A 15,467-nucleotide genomic window follows, 5' to 3' on the forward strand; every position below is an offset into this window, starting at 1 on the left:
GAGAACTTCAGATACATGAGAAAATGATTTTTACAGCTTTTTGAAACAACTGAGCAAAATCATTTCTCCTCCTATGAGGGTGCTCAAGATGTGTTTATATTTTAAGGAGGTTACCCTGATTCAATATGAAATATCAGCTCAACCTGGAATATATGATCATTTGGTACAGCCTTTATGCTTCTGATTCTGTATATTAATTTTTATGATTCACTTACTTCATGAATATCTAATGAGTGTCAACTATTTGTGATGTGAGGCTCTATGTCAGGCACTAGAAATGCATCTACAGATGAACCCTGACCCTTATTCCTAGAAGTTTACTGCTGATTGTGAGACAAATAAGGAAACCAGTCATTAAAATAGAACATGCTCAGCACAGTGATGGGGTTAGCGCCGGACGCTATGGAGAGCTAGAGGGGCAAGAGCCATGAACACAACCAGAGTGATGTGACATTTAAATCCAGATGCACAACCAGGAGATAAACATTGGGAGCAGATGAAGGTAAAGAAACCCCGGGAGAAGGAAGCTGCTTGTTTAAAGAAAAGAAAGAGCAAATAAGACACACAAGTGGCAGGTCAATAGTGCCTGGAGTGCAGCTTAGATGGAAGCTCCAGAGGGCAGCGTTGGCCATGTTAACAAGGTCGTTTTCATGACACCATGAAGAGTTTGGCCGTTTTTCAGGGCAACTCAGAAACGATAAATCTATTAGGCAGGTGTGAAGACCAGTTTTATGTGTCTGTTTGGCTGGTCTATGGTGCCCAGTTATTCAATCAAATACTAATCTAGGTATTGCTGGGAAGGTATTTTGTAGATGTGATTAAAGTCCATGATCAGTTTAAATAAGGAAGATTATCCCAGATAATCCAGGTGGGCCTGCTTCAATCAGTTAAAGGCTTAGGAGAAGAACTGAGGCTTCCCCAAAGAAGAAGAAATTCCACCTGTGGACAGGAGCGTCAGAAAGACAGAGGGAAGCAAGAAAGAATAGGAAACAGCTCAGCCACAGGTCGTGATATTTAAATTCAGAAGCACAACCAGGAGATAAACAATGGGAGTCAATGAAGGTAAAGGAATCCCAGGAGAAGGACACAGGACAACACTCCCTCCCCCTAACAGCAGGCACCCCCACTACCCCCTCTAGTGTTCTGCCATAACAGTGACCCAGTTGTTGGCTTTCGGTATTATTGACGTCTAACGTTAACGACTGCCTCTCCTATTTAACTCTTCAAGAGAGTGTCACCAATCCAAATGATGGCCTCTCCAGGAAGCTGAAGGCATTTTGTGTTCCATCTTCCCCTCATGTCAGCCCTTCTTATACTACAGCCAGGGGGAGGAGTAAGAATCTGAACGCCACAGTTAAGGTCAGAGACAGGGTCACTCTTTGTATGAATATGAATGAACCTCTTCAAGAAGTAAGAGAATTTCTTGATTTAGTGTGGCCCATAATCCTCCCCCATCCATGAGGCTGATAACGTGGCATGGCCGTTTCTGTCTCTCTCTCTCTCTTTCCCTCTCTCCTCTCTGTCTCTACTTCCTCCTCTAGCTCTTTTTCTCCACTCTGCATGAGTAGTAAGAGGCCTAGAATTGTTCCTAATACAAGATTTTCTTCTTCATGCCCCCTTTGAAGGATTGCTCATTTCCCATGTGACCAGCATGCTGCGGGCTACTGACAGCCCGAGAGGGTCAAGATTCCTGGGCGAGTGGTGGTATTGACACTGAGACCAACACGCTCTTCCTCTGTAAATATATGACGCTACTGAGCAGTCACTCTGCGGCAGACCTCAGGAATCCCGGCTAAATGCTTCACTGGTATCTTCTCATTCAATCTTCTTGGCAGCCCCATGAAGTAGAGATTCTAATTATTCTCATGGCAGGGGTAGGATGGTGCGTGGTTTGAGGCTATTTGAGCTTGCTTGGGAGTGGAAAAATGAAAACCTCCATGTGGTCTATTTTAGCTCCTTCTAGATATTTAGAACAAAATCTCTAGCTAATAATAAAAAGCAATTTTTTACCTTAATTTTCCCTTTGTTCTCTTGTGTGTTTCAGTACTTCACAAGCAGAAATAAATGTTGAGGAACTCTAGGTGACTCATTCTGCCTAACCTGCCTCAACACCTTTATGATGTCACCCCTTTAATTGGGTTTTTAGCTTAGTACTTCTAGCAAGTGACCTACTCACGCTGAAAGGAGCAGAACAAAAGCTGTGTTTGGAGACAGGGGTCGAAGTGCATGTCCACTAAATGACTAGGGGGGGCCTTTTTGTTCTGCTGATTCTCTAACTCTTCATATGAAGATATTTTCTAGAGGCACCTGGGACAGCTGTCCGACTTTGCATCTGATACTTATTTTACCCACAGACCTTTGAGCATGCTGAGTTATACGGGCATGCCCTGTGTCTTTCTGAATGTACTAGCAAGAGCTCTACATGGAATGGGGATAGCACCATTATAAGAATGAATTGACCTTTGTTATCACTGAGGAGTTAGAGCACGTTCCATCACACAAGGATGGAGATGGCCTCTTGGGTATGTGTAGTAATAACCTATGGCATATTCATCAGTTTGGATAGAAAAATTATTAAAAATCGAATGCCAGTGGCTTAGCTCATCTTCCTAGGATGTTACATCCATCAGCATCTCCACATGGAAGACTGGGTTGTTTCAGTAGTCTTTCAGGGTGCCATAAACTCTCCAGTACATCTATGGGCTTGTGTTCTACCAGTTAAGGGGTGAAAACTAAGAAGATAGAGAGAGAAGGTACTACCACCCAAGGGACATGCTCATGCTGGCTCCTTCCTACAGGCTTGGAAGAGCCAACTGTCAAATTTTCAGGAACGTTGCAAACTAGTTGTTCGAATAGCCATTATCACAAATTAAATCCTATGTATTTAAAATTAAATAAGATATGAAAAGCAAAAGTAAAATACTCTAAAACCATCATTTACGAATTATTTCACTACCTTTTACTAAAATCTATGCACTTGAGGTTATTTGTGTCTATATGGTGGACATATACCATATAGTGGGGTGCCCTTGGGTGTCTTTTCCCAGTCAAACCAGCTAGAACCAGTGGTTCTCAAGATGTAAGGTACATCAAAAGTACCTGAAGGTTTTTTGTTTGTTTTTGTTTGTTTGTATGCAGATTGCTGGGCATCAAAATATTCAGCTGATCTGAGGCAGGACTTGAGAATTGGCACTTTTGACAGGTTTCTAGCTGCCTCTGATATTCCTGAGACGGCCCTGTGAGAACACTCATCTAAACAAGCCCAAGAAATAATCTTTGCTGTCTCAATTGAAAAATGAGGAAACAAATTTAGAGAATCCAAACATCCCATTCATTTCCACCTAATAAATACACGTACTAATTATTTGCATCTCAAACATGTATTTTCATACCACAGCTTGATCACAATAGTACTTTGACACCGAAAACCAGAGCTCTTGCCTGCAGCTCATCATCCAGATAATAGAAAACCGTCAGTGTGACATTTTGACAGCACAGATACACAATTCATATGCTTATCTGAGAATAAAGTTCCTACCCATATAATTTGTCATTTGTTGTCCCATCCCTCTATGTTGGATGTTTTACTTACTGTAAGAGCCCTGATATTCTGCTGTTTCTCTCCTTTACAAATGAAGAAACAGGCCCATAGGCATTCATGATTGCCCAAGACATTTGATATATGATTGCTATCCCAAGATTAAAAATATTTTACATTGACCTGCCACAAAGTCTTATTTTTATTTTGTCATGAAATACTTCAAGTATAAATACAAAATAATAATTTATGATCAATAATTCTGAAGGAATAATTCTATTTTTCCCAGGGTGCTACTAACCTTAAAGTGGGCACCACTGGCCCTCTGTCGTCTTCCATGGAATCATCAGGTCATTGCTCAACTTTTTAATTTATTTATTTATTTATTTATTTTTTTTTTTTTTTTTTTTTTTTTTTTGAGAGGGCATCTCTCATATTTATTGATCAAATGGTTGTTAACAACAATAAAATTCAGTATAGGGGGGTCAATGCTCAATGTACAATCATTAATCCATCTCAAGCCTAATTCTCGTCAGTCTCCAATCTTCTGAAGCATAACGAACAAGTTCTTACATGGTGAACGAATTCTTACAGAGTGAATAAATTCTTACATGGTGAACAGTACAAGGGCAGTCATCACAGAAACTTTCGGTTTTGATCATGCAATATGACCTATAAACCATCAGGTCAAATATGAATATTCATTTGATTTTTGTACTTGATTTATATGTTGATCCCACATTTCTCCTATTATTATTATTATTTTTATTTTTAATAAAATGCTGAAGTGGTAGGTAGATGCAAGATAAAGGTAGAAAACATAGTTTAGTGCTGTAAGAAGGCAAATGTAGATGATCAGATGATCAGGTGTGTGCCTATGGACTAAGTATTAATCCAGGCTAGACAAGGGCAGCAAGACATCCACGGATGCAGAAGATTTCTCTCAAAGCAGGGGGGGTGAGGTTCTGAGCCTCACCTCTGTTGATCCCCAAATTCTCACCTGATGGCCCCCCTGCGACTGTGCCTGTCTTAGGTTGTTCCTCCCTTGAGGAATCTTACCCGTCTCTGGCTAACCAGTCATCTTCCGGGGCCATACAGGGAAATGTAAAGTTGGTAAGTGAGAGAGAAGCCATATTGTTTGCAAAGGTTAGCTTTTTACTTCTTTGCAGATTTATGCCCTGTGGCTTCTATGCCCAGCACTTGTCTCGAGGTATCTTTACCACCTGGAGGAATTATGATACTCGGTAAATTCGATATGAGGCACGAATTCTATTTAAAGTTTGTAATTAGGAAGGAAGAAGAAAAGCTATAGATGTAGCATATGAAGGAAACTTGGGAGGATTGATTATTTCTTTGACATATCTTCTTGTATAGTACCTTAAGTATGTATAGGTTTTAAACTACTAACTAATTTGCACACACATATTGACATAATAGGAATACGGTGACATAAACAAAGCAAATCTATAATCACCAGCCATCTCCAGTGAAGCCAAGAAAACCATTTAGGCACCCTAGGCATTTGTGAAAATTTATCTATGATATGATGGATATTTTCCAACTGTACTTGAACCATCAGACAAATTAAAGCAGCCCATTTCTGGGATCTGTTCACATCCCATATGTTCTTTTAACCATAGATAGTCTATAGTCATGAGATTTTGGGGTGCTACAACTTGCACCCCTCCCAACTCCTGGTTGAGTTCCAACAGTACAGATCCAGTCAAATTCGTTGTCTCACTGTATGCACATGCCAGCCTAGACATCTCCCTCCTCCTTCTCATGGCAAGTCCAGGAGATGGTGGGCTGGATGCAGCCACAACCGCAGCATCGTCCGGATCCCTGTGGAGGCTTTTTGATGATCATCCCCCGGCACGAGTCCTCCAGAGAGTGCTGATGCCGGAAGCTCCTCCTCATATCGTATCTTAGTTCATTTTCTGGGTATCCAAGCTAGGCCTTGATCTTCTGCGTAGAAACAAACAGACCCTTTGCCCACACTTTGACATGCCCTCTATACCACTGTGCAGAACTCATAGGAGGTCAGCACACAGTAACTGCTTTTTTTTTTTTTTTTTTTAATTAAGAGAAAGGAATATTATCAGAAAAGAGTACCTCCATAGCTGATCATCTGACACCCTTTAAGTGATCAACATTAAGGATATTTAAAGCATGCGTTGATCTTTGATTTACCAATAGTTTTATCCTGTTAAGGAGTAATCCCCCTTTTCTTTCTTTCTTTTTTTTTTTTTTTAAATTTTTAATCTACACTTACCTGAAGAATACTATGTTTACTATGCTCTCCCCTATATCAGGTCCCCCCTAACAACCACATTACGGTTACTGTCCATCAGCTTAGCAAAATGTTGTAGAGTCACGACTTGTCCTCTCTATGTTGTGCAGCCCACCCTCCCCTTTCTCCCTCCCCCCCATGCATGCTAATCTTAATACCCCCCTTCTTCTTCCCCCCCCTTATCCCTCCCTGCCCACCCATCCTCCCCAGTTCCTTTCCCTTTGGTACCTGTTAGTCCATTTTTGGGTTCTGTAATTCTGCTGCTGTTTTGTTCCTTCAGTTTTTCCTTTGTTCCTATACTCCTCAGATGAGTGAAATCATTTGGTATTTCTCTTTCTCCGCTTGGCTTATTTCACTGAGCATAATACTCTCCAGCTCCATCCATGTTGCTGCAAATGGTTGGATTTTTCCACTTCTTATGGCTGAGTAGTATTCCATTGTGTATATGTACCACATCTTCTTTATCCATTCATCTACAGATGGACATTTAGGTTGCTTCCAGTTCTTGGCTATTGTAAATAGTGCTGCGATAAACATAGGAGTGCATCTGTCTTTCTCAAACTTGATTGCTGCGTTCTTAGGGTAAATTCCTAGGAGTGGAATTCCTGGGTCAAATGGTAGGTCTGTTTTGAGCATTTTGATGCACCTCCATACTGCTTTCCACAATGGTTGAACTAATTTACATTCCCACCAGCAGTGTAGGAGGGTTCCCCTTTCTCCACAGCCTCGCCAACATTTGTTGTTGTTTGTCTTTTGGATGGCAGCTATCCTTACTGGTGTGAGGTGATACCTCATTGTAGTTTTAATTTGCATTTCTCTGATAATTAGCGATGTGGAGCATCTTTTCATGTGTCTCTTGGCCATCTGTATTTCTTTTTTGGAGAACTGTCTGTTCAGTTCCTCTGCCCATTTTTTAATTGGGTTATTTGTTTTTTGTTTGTTGAGGCGTGTGAGCTCTTTATATATTCTGGACGTCAAGCCTTTATCAGATCTGTCATTTTCAAATATATTCTCCCATACTGTAGGGTTCCTTTTTGTTCTATTGATGGTGTCTTTCGCTGTACAGAAGCTTTTCAGCTTAATGTAGTCCCACTTGCTCATTTTTGCTGTTGTTTTCCTTGCCCGGGGAGATATGTTCAAGAAGAGATCACTCATGTTTATGTCTAAGAGGTTTTTGCCTATGTTTTTTTCCAAGAGTTTAATGGTTTCGTGACTTACATTCAGGTCTTTGATCCATTTTGAGTTTACCTTTGTATATGGGGTTAGACAATGGTCCAGTTTCATTCTCCTACATGTAGCTGTCCAGTTTTGCCAGCACCATCTGTTGAAGAGACTGTCATTTTGCCATTGTATGTCCATGGCTCCTTTATCAAATATTAATTGACCATATATGTTTGGGTTAATTTCTGGGGTCTCTAATCTGTTCCACTGGTCTGTGGCTCTGTTCTTGTGCCAGTACCAAATTGTCTTGATTACTATGGCTTTGTAGTAGAGCTTGAAGTTGGGGAGTGAGATCCCCCCTACTTTATTCTTCTTTTTCAGGATTGCTTTGGCTATTCGGGGTCTTTGGTGTTTCCATATGAATTTTTGAATTATTTGTTCCAATTCATTGAAGAATGTTGCTGGTAATTTGAGAGGGATTGCATCAAATTTGTATATTGCTTTCGGCAGGATGGCCATTTTGACGATATTAATTCTTCCTAGCCATGAGCATGGGATGAGTTTCCATTTATTAGTGTCCCCTTTAATTTCTCTTAAGAGTGACTTGTAGTTTTCAGAGTATAAGTCTTTCACTTCCTTGGTTAGGTTTATTCCTAGGTATTTTATTCTTTTTGATGCAATGGTGAATGGAATTGTTTTCCTGATTTCTCTTTCTATTGATTCGTTGTTAGTGTATAGGAAAGCTACAGATTTCTGTGTGTTGATTTTGTATCCTGCAACTTTGCTGTATTCCGATATCAGTTCTAGTAGTTTTGGAGTGGAGTCTTTAGGGTTTTTTATGTACAGTATCATATCATCTGCAAATAGTGACAGTTTAACTTCTTCTTTACCAATCTGGATTCCTTGTATTTCTTTGTTTTGTCTGATTGCCGTGGCTAGGACCTCCAGTACTATGTTAAATAACAGTGGGGAGAGTGGGCATCCCTGTCTGGTTCCCGATCTCAGTGGAAATGCTTTCAGCTTCTCGCTGTTCAGTATAATGCTGGCTATGGGTTTATCATATATGGCCTTTATTATGTTGAGGTACTTGCCCTCTATTCCCATTTTGCTGAGAGTTTTTATCATGAATGGATGTTGAATTTTGTCAAATGCTTTTTCAGCATCTATGGAGATGATCATGTGGTTTTTGTCTTTCTTTTTGTTGATGTGGTGGATGATGTTGATGGATTTTCGAATGTTGTACCATCCTTGCATCCCTGGGATGAACCCCACTTGGTCATGGTGTATGATCCTTTTGATATACTGTTGAATTCTGTTTGCTAATATTTTATTGAGTATTTTTGCATCTACGTTCATCAGGGATATTGGTCTGTAATTTTCTTTTTTGGTGGGGTCTTTGCCTGGTTTTGGTATTAGGGTGATGTTGGCTTCATAGAATGAGTTTGGGAGTATTCCCTCTTCTTCTATTTTGTGGAACACTTTAAGGAGAATGGGTATTATGTCTTCTCTGTGTGTCTGATAAAATTCCGAGGTAAATCCGTCCGGCCCCGGGGTTTTGTTCTTGGGTAGTTTTTTGATTACTGTTTCAATTTCTTTGCTTGTAATTGGTTTGTTTAACTTTTGTGTTTCTTCCTTGGTCAGTCTTGGGAGGTTGTATTTTTCTAGGAAGTTGTCCATTTCTTCTAGGTTTTCCAGCTTGTTGGCATATAGGTTTTCATAGTAGTCTTTAATAATTCTTTGTATTTCTGTGGAGTCTGTCGTGATTTTTCCATTCTCATTTCTGATTATGTTGATTTGTGTTGACTCTCTTTTTCTCTTAATAAGTTGGGCTAGAGGCTTATCTATTTTGTTTATTTTCTCAAAGAACCAGCTCTTGGTTTCGTTGATTTTTGCTATTGTTTTATTCTTCTCAATTTTGTTTATTTCTTCTCTGATCTTTATTATGTCCCTCCTTCTGCTGACTTTAGGCCTCATTTGTTCTTCTTTTTCCAGTTTTAATAATTGTGATGTTAGACTATTCATTTGGGATTGTTCTTCCTTCTTCAAGTGTGCCTGGATTGCTATATACTTTCCTCTTAAGACTGCTTTCGCTGCATCCCACAGAAGTTGGGGCTTAGTGTTGTTGTTGTCATTTGTTTCTATATATTCCTTGATCTCTATTTTGATTTGTTCATTGATCCATTGATTATTTAGTAGCATGTTGTTAAGCCTCCATGTGTTTGTGAGCCTTTTTGTTTTCTTTGTAGAATTTATTTCTACTTTCATACCTTTGTGGTCTGAAAAATTGGTTGGTAGAATTTCAATATTGTGGAATTTACTGAGGCTCTTTTTGTGAGCTAGTATGTGGTCTATTCTAGAGAATGTTCCATGTGCACTTGAGAAGAATGTATATCCTGTTGCTTTTGGATGTAAAGTTCTATAGATGTCTATTAGGTCCATCTGTTCTAGTGTGTTGTTCAGTGCCTGTGTGTCTTTACTTATTTTCTGCCCGGTGGATCTATCCTTTGGGGTGAGTGGTGTGTTGAAGTCTCCTACAATGAATGCATTGCAGTCTATTTCCCTCTTTAGTTCTGTTAGTATTTGCTTCACATATGCTGGTGCTCCTGTATTGGGTGCATATATATTTAGAATGGTTATATCCTCTTGTTGGACTAAGCCCTTTATCATTATGTAGTGGCCTTCTTTATCTCTTGTTACTTTCTTTGTTTTGAAGTCTATTTTGTCTGATATTAGTACTGCAACCCCTGCTTTCTTCTCACTGTTGTTTGCCTGAAATATGTTTTTCCATCCCTTGACTTTTAGTCTATGCTTATCTTTGGGTTTAAGGTGAGTTTCTTGTAAGCAGCATATAGATGGGTCTTGCTTTTTTATCCATTCTATTACTCTATGTCTTTTGATTGGTGCATTAAGTCCATTTACATTTAGGGTGACTATTGAAAGATATGTACTTATTGCCATTGCAGGCTTTAGATTCGTGGTTACCAAAGGTTCAAGGTTAGCTTCTTTAGTATCTTACTGCCTAACTTAGCTCGCTTATTGAGCTGTTATATACACTGTCTGGAGAGTCTTTTCTTCTCTCCCTTCTTATTCCTCCTCCTCCCTTCTTCATATGTTGTGTGTTTTGTTCTGTGCTCTTTTTAGGGGTGCTCCCATCTAGAGCAGTCCCTGTAGGATGCCCTGTAGAGGTGGTTTGTGGGAAGCAAATTCCCTCAGCTTTTGCTTGTCTGGGAATTGTTTGATCCCACCATCATATTTAAATGATAGTCGTGCTGGATACAGTATCCTTGGTTCAAGGCCCTTCTGTTTCATTGCATTAAGTATATCATGCCATTCTCTTCTGGCCTGTAGGGTTTCTGTTGAGAAGTCTGATGTTAGCCTGATTGGTTTTCCTTTATAGGTGACCTTTTTCTCTCTAGCTGCCTTTAAAACTCTTTCCTTGTCCTTGATCCTTGCCATTTTAATTATTATGTGTCTTGGTGTTGTCCTCCTTGGATCCTTTCTGTTGGGGGTTCTGTATAATTCCATGGTCTGTTCGATTATTTCCTCCCCCAGTTTGGGGAAGTTTTCAGCAATTATTTCTTCAAAGACCCTTTCTATCCCTTTTCCTCTTTCTTCCTCTTCTGGTATCCCTATAATACGAATGTTTTTCCTTTTGTATTGGTCACATATTTCTCTTAGTGTTGTTTCATTCCTGGAGATCCTTTTATCTCTCTCTATGTCAGCTTCTATACGTTCCTGTTCTCTGGCTTCTATTCCTTCAATGGCCTCTTGCATCTTATCCATTCTGCTTATAAATCCTTCCAGGGATTGTTTCACTTCTGTGATCTCTTTCCTGACATCTGTGATCTCCTTCCGGACTTCATCCCACTGCTCTTGCATTTTTCTCTGCATCTCATCCCACTGCTCTTGCATTTTTCTCTGCATCTCATCCCATTGCTCTTGCATTTTTTTCTGCATCTCTGTCAGCATGTTCATGATTTTTATTTTGAATTCTTTTTCAGGAGGACTAGTTAGGTCTGTCTCCTTCTCAGGTGTTGTCTCTGTGATCTTTGTCTGCCTGTAGTTTTGCCTTTTCATGGTGATAGAGATAGTCTGCAGAGCTGGTACAAGTGACCGCTGGAAGAGCTTCCCTTCTTGTTGGTTTGTAGCCTTTTCCTGGGAGAATAGCGACCTCTAGTGGCTTGTGCTGGGCAGCTGTGCGCAGACAGGGCTTCTGCTTCCTGCCCAGTTGCTTTGGGGTTTATCTCCACTGTTGCTGTGGGCTTGGCCTGGCTGGGGCTGTTCCTCCAAAATGGTGGAGCCCCGTTAGAGGGGGAGCAGCCAGGAGACTATTTATCTCCGTAAGGGGCCTCTGTGCTCCCTGCTGCCCAGGGGGTTAGAGTGCCCAGAGATCCCCAGATTCCCTGCTTCTGGTCTAAGTGACCTGTCCTGCCCCTTTAAGATTTCCAAAAAGCACTCTCCAAACCAAAACAACAACAGCAACAATGAGAGAGGGAACAGAAAGGAAAAAAAAAAGAAAAAACACGCGATTTTTTTTTTTTTTTCCTCAGGTGCCGGTCCCAGGCACCCGCGCACTGGTCCTGCTGCCCTGTCTCCCTAGCACCAGGGTCCCTGTCCTTTCAAGGCTTCCAAAAAGCACCCACCCACCGGTCCCGCAGGGAAGGAACGCTCAATATTCTTTGTCCTCAGGCACTGGTCCCACGCACCCGCTCACCAGTCCTGCCGCCCTGCCTCCCTAGCACCGGGGTCCCTGTCCCTTCAAGGCTTCCAAAAAGCACTTGGCAAAAAGAGAGAAAAAAAAGGGGAAAAACGCGCGACTTCTTCCGTCCTCAGGTGCTGGTCTCAGGCACCCACCCACCGGTCCCACAGGGAAAAATGCGGGATATTCTTTGTCCTCAGGTGCCGGTCCCAGGCACCCGCTCACCAGTCCCGCCGCCCTGCCTCCCTAGCACCGGGGTCCCTGTCCCTTTTAGGCTTCCAAAAAGCACTCGCAGAAAAGAGAAAAAAAAAGGGGAAAAACGCGCGATTTCCTCTGTCCTCAAGTGCCGGTCTCAGGCACCCGCCCACCGGTCCCGCAGGGAAAAACGGGGGATATTCTTTGTCCTCAGGTGCCGGTCCCAGCCACCCGCTCACCAGACCCGCCACCGTGCCTCCCTAGCACTGGGGTCCCCGTCCCTTCAAGGCTTCCAAAAAGCGCTTGCCAAAAAGAGAAAAAAAAAAAGGGGAAAAACGCGCGACCTCCTCCGTCCTCAGGCACCGGTCTCAGGCACCCGCCCCCAGGTCTTGCAGGGAGAAACGCGGGATATTCTTTGTCCTCCGGCGCTGTTCCCAGGCACCTCCTCACCGGTCCCGCCACCCTGCCTCCCCAGCAACGGGGGCCCGTCCCTCTAAGGCTTCCAAAAAGCGCTCGCCAAAAAAAAAAAACTGCTCCGGTTTCTCTCCACCCGCCGGGAGCCGGGGGGAGGGGCGCTCGGGTCCCGCCGGGCTGGGGCTTGTATCTTACCCCCTTCACAAGGCGCTGGGTTCTTGCAGGTGTGGATGTGGTCTGGATGTTGTCCTGTGTCCTGTGGTCTCTATTTTAGGAAGATTTTTCTTTGTTATATTTTCATAGCTCTATGTGTTTTTGGGAGGAGATTTCCACTGCTCTACTCACGCCGCCATCTTGGCTCCCGCCCATTAATTTATTTTTTAACATGGCTGTGCATTCTTCTCCTGCAACCCTGGCCTGGCAGTTCAGTGAACTTCTAGCGGTGCTCAACAATAAGGCCTCAGTACAATAAAGCCTAGGGGAAAAAAACATGTGGCATAAAATTCAAGTTCTCCTTTACCACTCAGGTTAATAATATCTCAACCTTCAATCAGACCCCAAACATCAGAGACCAAAAGTATGTGTAGATGAGTAGATGATTTTCTTTTTAAAGGAAGTGGCTTAAAAGGACAAGCCATGGAGCAACAGAAAACAAATTAGCACACATGTTGAAATGGAGGCATCTGTCTGATATATTGCTATTCGCCTAGGACACTGTTGAGTCGTGAGGCATTTATGTATTCAGGACCATGGTGAGCGCTGAGCAGACAGAGATGAGCAAAAGGATAATACACGCTCAGGGGAAGTGACAATCTTATAGGACTAACGAGTCAGAGATGTTTAAATATCACACGCATCATATTCAAAGAGGAAGAGCTCTATAAAGGAGTCTGAAAATTACTCCATGATAGTAAGAAAGTTTGTGGGCTTGCATTTTTTAAACTCTTTTTGTTTCATTTTCTTTTAAAGATAAATGATAAGAAAGGTGTGACATCATGATTCATAATAAGAACTATATATTTGTACTATGTCTCCACTTCTGACACACAGCTCCTAAAACCATTGGAACTTCCTAAGTGAAAAGAAAGCTGAGAATGTCTTTTGTTGTGTTAATGCCATTTAGGTAACCTAAGGATGGGGGCTGGTTACCATAGGGCACAACCATGTGACTAAAGGTTTGGAACCTTCAGTCCCACCCTCACTCCGTCCCTACTTCCAGGTCAATTGCCAATGGCCCACGATTTAATCAGTCATGCCTATGTAACGAAACTTCCATAGAAACCCAAAGCATGGTGTGTAGAGTGCTCCAGCTAGCCCATTTCCCCATACCTTGCCCTATGCATCTCTTCCACTGGCTGTTCCTGAGTTATAACCTTCTATAATAAACTGGCAATCTGGTAAGTGAAATGTTTCTCTGAATTCTGTGAGTCACTCATTGAATCCAAGGAGGTTGTGATGGGAACCTCGGATTTACAGCCAGTTGGTCAGAAGCACAGGAAACAACCTGGACTTGGGCTGACATCTGGCGTTGGGTAAGGGGCAGTCCTGAACCCTGAACCCCCCAGGACCTGACGCTCTCTTCTAGTGTCAGAATTAAGTTGAATTGTAGGACACCCAGCAGGTCTCCAAGAATTGGTTGGTGGTATGTGGGGAGTACCTCCCCCACTTTATACTGGGTGTAGAATTGTTTGTTGAATCTTAAAAGGAAACATGAACTATAGGTGAGTAGAGAGGAAGAAGTTACCAAACCAGTCCATGTGGAAGAGATCTTCAGAAAGGTCTCCAGAGACATTTGGTTTGGTTTTCAAAATGGACCATTAATTCATTGAATGGAGAAGCAAAAACATATCATTCTTAAGGAATATGAGAATTTGATACATAGAGATGTAAAAGTGTGAGTCCAAGCAAGGGAAAGGAGCCTGATTTTTCTAGAGCCGTGATCTCAAAACAGTAATAATGCCGCTTATCCATTTCTGCCTTACATTCACTTCCTGCTCACATTTAATATATCCTATATTGCTAATTTTTTATTTAAAAAATATTTAACAAGAGACATTGTGTCACTAAAATGAATTGAATCACAGTATGTCTGCACATAAATAGACAAACACTGACAAAAATAAGTCCAATGAATTTTGATGGAATGGAATGATTTCCAAAAGACTCCCGTCTCCTGGTCTCTTGCAATGATTAAGGCCACGCCCTTTTCATGCCTCCCACCCAACTTCTCCGTTTTCTGAGAACTGGAAAATGACATCTGAAATTATATTCTGGGTCTAATGCTGTCTCTTGCCTGTGAGGGTGCTTAAAACTAAGCCTTCTCTCCTCACCCATCCTTTATGAGGCAGTAATCTTCCCAAAAGTATCTTCTGTAACTCCAGCAACTCTTTATTTCAGAAGCATTAAGCTGGAATATAAAGTATGTGAATCAGAACCAGGAATCACCAAAAATGAGCCTCAAAATGTTATAGGGGCCAAACTGTCCATGACCTTCAATTTCTTGTTAAAGATAAAAACATCACATTGCTTCTTGGCCTTTTGACTAAGATCAAGTGTAGTAGCTGTTCTTAATCAGTTTAATATCAGAAACATCCTCTATCTGAGGAAGATAAATTAAATGGATTTTTGCGGCAGGAAGTTGGAGTAGAAGCTTACTCTGCCCACTTCATGCATAGACCTGGTATTGCAGCACTTCCAGGAACAGTGCAAATATCTTCTCTCATTCAATAGGTTTCTTTTTCGTTTTGTTGATGGTTTCATTTGCTGTGTAAAAATGGTTTAGTTTGGTGAGCACCCATTTGTTTAGTTTTCCTTTTGTTGTCCTTGCTGAAGGCAGATCCAAAAAAAGTGGTCCAATTTCATTCTTTTGCATGTAGCCATTCAATTTTCCCAGTACCATTTAGTGGAGAGATTGTGTTTTTCACATTGAATATTCTTGCTTTCTTTGTCATAGATTAATTGACCCTATAAGTGTGGGTTTATTTCTGGGCTCTATAGAGCATCTATTATGTGAAAACACATATCAATAGCTCAGCTTTTGATGTGAGCACATATTCACTATTTAGTAATGATTGGACTGATTGGGCCCCTATTTTTATTAATCTTTGAGAAAAACTACCCACTAGAAAAACATATTTAAAAACTGATATGACTGAATAACCTTCACCACA

General features: G+C 41.4%; 1 non-coding gene across 1 annotated transcript; it reads left to right on the forward strand.

The window, feature by feature from the left end:
• The first annotated feature begins 14,819 nt into the window (after positions 1–14,819).
• LOC118968229 (U2 spliceosomal RNA) lies at positions 14,820–15,011 on the forward strand. Its single transcript, XR_005055787.1, has one exon. It is a non-coding gene; the product is annotated as a U2 spliceosomal RNA (small nuclear RNA).
• Positions 15,012–15,467: the final 456 nt, after the last annotated feature.

Source organism: Manis javanica, chromosome 12 (assembly GCF_040802235.1).
Source record: "Manis javanica isolate MJ-LG chromosome 12, MJ_LKY, whole genome shotgun sequence".
NCBI lineage: Eukaryota > Metazoa > Chordata > Mammalia > Pholidota > Manidae > Manis > Manis javanica.